This window comes from Protobothrops mucrosquamatus, unplaced genomic scaffold, assembly GCF_001527695.2.
Source record: "Protobothrops mucrosquamatus isolate PMUCROS unplaced genomic scaffold, P.Mucros_1.0 scaffold12790, whole genome shotgun sequence".
NCBI lineage: Eukaryota > Metazoa > Chordata > Lepidosauria > Squamata > Viperidae > Protobothrops > Protobothrops mucrosquamatus.
In genome coordinates, this window is record NW_015398565.1 from 35 (window position 1) to 3152 (window position 3118).

General features: G+C 69.2%; 1 pseudogene; it reads right to left on the reverse strand.

Annotated features, from left to right (window-relative positions):
- Positions 1 to 210: 210 nt before the first annotated feature.
- Positions 211 to 2891, reverse strand: LOC107301446 (annotated as a pseudogene).
- Positions 2892 to 3118: the final 227 nt, after the last annotated feature.

Consider the following 3118-nt stretch of genomic DNA (forward strand, 5'->3'; position numbering starts at 1 on the left):
CTGCCGGCCGGCCTCTGCTTGGTGACCCCCAAGAGGCTCAGCGGCCGAGCCCCAGGCAGGCTCCGGCCGCCCACCGGCAGCCCCTCCCCAGGGCTGAAGGCCAGTCGGGGTGGGGGAGGGAGGGAAGCAAAGCTGGAGAGGCTCCTTTCCAAGGATTTGGGGGGGGAGAAGCCCCCTCCCTCCCTCCCTCCCTCCCTCCCGCCCGCTTACTCTGCAGGGTGGCCAGGGTGTCCTCGTGGCTGTTCAGGATGATGGTCTGGGAGGTGGCCGGGAGGGGCTCGGGGGCCGGCCTTCCCTCGGAGCTGTGCAGCCTCTGCATGTGGAACTTGAGGTGGCCCTTCCGGTTGAACCTGGAGGGGGGGGGGGGAAAAGGAGGGCTGCCCTCACTTGGCTGCCAAGGCCGGAGGGCCCCTCCCCCGCAAGGGACGCCCCCTCCCCGGCTCACCTCTGGCCGCAGATGTGGCAGGCGAAGGGCTTCTCGTTGGTGTGCGTCAGGGTGTGTCTGCGCAGGTCCTTCTTGTTCTTGGAGGCGAAGCTGCAGTGCTGGCACTTGTGGGGCCGGAGGCTGGCGTGCTGCTCCAGGTGGCTCTGGGGAGGGGGTGGGGTGAGAGGGGCGCCAGCAGCCCTCGCCCGAGGGGAGGCCCCCGGTCCCAGCGGCCAGCCCTCCCCGGAGCCCCCTTCCCCGCACCCGAGCACCTACCCGGACCTCCGGCCAGGCGGCGGCCGTGAAGGGGCAGTCGGGGCACTTGAAGCCGCTGGGCCCCACGTGGGCCCTCTTGTGGCTCTCCATCTCCGCCCGGCCCGCGAAGGAGGCGCTGCAGATCTTGCAGGAGAACTTCTTGGCCGGGGGGGCCTTGCCCGGGGAGGCCCTGTGCGGGGGCTGCTCCGCCAGGACCAGAGGGATCGTGCCGGCCTCCGTCTCCTGCTGCTCCGGGGGGGCCTGCCAGGCCAGGCAGCGCACCACCGGCCACTGGACGGCCGGCAGGGGCTCCACGCTGACCTGCCGTGGGGAGAGCCATCACGGTCACGGCAGAGTGGCCCAGGAGGGCTGACACCCCCCCCGACAAACGCTCGGCTGGGAGCCGCTCCGAGCCCTTCCCTGGGAGGGAGCCGCAAAGGCTTCTGGGGGACGGACGGGGGGTCCTTGCTCACCTCCCCAGGAGGCGCTGGGGGCTCCTGCTGCTGCTGCTGCTGGGGCCCCTCTAGGAGCGCAGGGCCCTCCGGGGAGTCCTGGGTCGCTCTCTGCGCAGTTTCGCCAGGGGCCTCCTCCTTGCTGCCGAGAGAGAGAGAGAGAGGGAGGATGGGAAATGGGCCCAAGAGGGGGGAGGAGGAGGAGGAGGATCTGAAGGACCTCGATCTCCCCTCGCACAGATGGCAGCGCCCCCCCCCAGAAAGGCTCACCTGTAAAGCGTGCCGGCAACCTCTGCGCTGGGGGCCACCACCCTGTACTCGGAGGCGCCGCAGAAGGGGACGGCGATGTGCTGGACCTCAGGGGCCCCCGGGGAGGACGGGAGGGGGGGCTCCCTCTGCTCCACCCCCTGGGTGGCCAGGAGGCTGGCCTGCAGCTCCTCTTCCTGGCCCTGGGACTCCGGGGGCTTCTTCACCGCCTTCACCACGGCCACCTGCGGGAGCAGCCCAGCCCGGTCAGGCTCAAGGCTTCGCCCCTTCTGCCCCCCCCACGCAGGAGCCGGGAAACCCCCCCCATCCTCACCTCCAGGGTACCGGCCGGCAGCTCCCGCTGGCCGCTCATGTTCAGCAGGAGGTCCAGGGCGGTTTGCGTGGTCACCTCTGTGGAGCTCTCCACCTCTGGGGGGGGGGGAAGTGAGGCCCTGAACTGCCAGCCCCTCCGGCCAGCCCCTCCGACCTGCTCTCTCTAAAGTTGGGGGTCTCAGCGCAGGGAATCACACGCGCCAGCGGACATTCCCCCGCCTGGCTCTGCCCTCCAGGCCTCCCTAAAAAGAGGGGGGGCAGGGAGGGTCTCTCTGGCCTCAGAACGCAGCCTGCCTTCCCCATGTGGTTTTTCCCCTCTCCCAGCCTTCTGTGCAGATCCGATAGGGGGGAACACCCCCCTGCGCCCCCCGCCCAGTCCGTATGGCAAGAGCTGGCTCCTTCCAACAACTCTCTGACTCTCTGCCTGCCCAAAACTTTCACTTTGACGGAAGAAGCTACTCGGACGAGGAACGAAACGTCTCAGTCTTAATAAACTTTGGTCCAGTTGCCACGATTTAACCTTTCGGATTGATCCTCGCACCCAGATCCGGTCGTGGGAGAAAGGCCCGAGGCAGCCCGGCTCCCAGGCCCTCCGAAGAAGGTAGGGGGAGTGGGGCTGGTGGGAGACCTGGACAGGGGCTGCCCTAGGGAACTCACAAGCCGCGGCCCAACAGTTAAAACCAAAGGGCCGGCATCCCCAGCCGCAGGTCTGCCCATCTTGAGGGGGGCTCTGCCTTACCCGACCCCCCCCTTCTCTGGCAACCCCTCCCCCCCTCCCCCGGGCATGTACCTGGCTGGAAGAGAAGGATGGCGCTCTGCAAGGGCTCCTGGGAAGGGTCGGGGGGTCCTTGCCCCGGGGGGGAGGCCACCTGAGGGGAAGAGCCGGATGGTCACCACGGCGGCCTCAGCAGCAGCAGGGGACCCCCCATTCCCCCAGGGCGGGCGCCGGCCACTCACGGGCGGGGGTCCCTCAGGGGGCGCCTGGGCCTGGCCGTGCTGCTGCTTCAGCTCCTCGATCTGCTGCAGGGTGAAGAAGGGGCGCCGTCGGCAGGGCCCCTCCTCCGGGTGCTGCTGCTCCCACTCCTCAAAGGCCTCCGGGTGCCGGCTCTGGACATGCAGGCGCAGGTTCTTCTTGTGCTTGGTGGAGAAGTGGCAGAGCTCGCAGCCAAAGGGCTTCCCGCCTGCAGAGTGGGGGGGGGAGTGTGAGAGGCTGGGCGGCCCTCCCGCCTTGTTCCTCCACACCCCCCCAGCCCCAGCCCCCCCAACTGGCACCCCCAAGAGGCAGCTGTGCCCGCTCTCACAGCACACAGGCGGCACTGAGGCAGCCTCCCTCCGGTCTGGGCTACAAGACGGGGGGCTAAACTCATCACACAGCAGCCCCCCCCCTTTCAGAGGCCTGTGGCTGTCT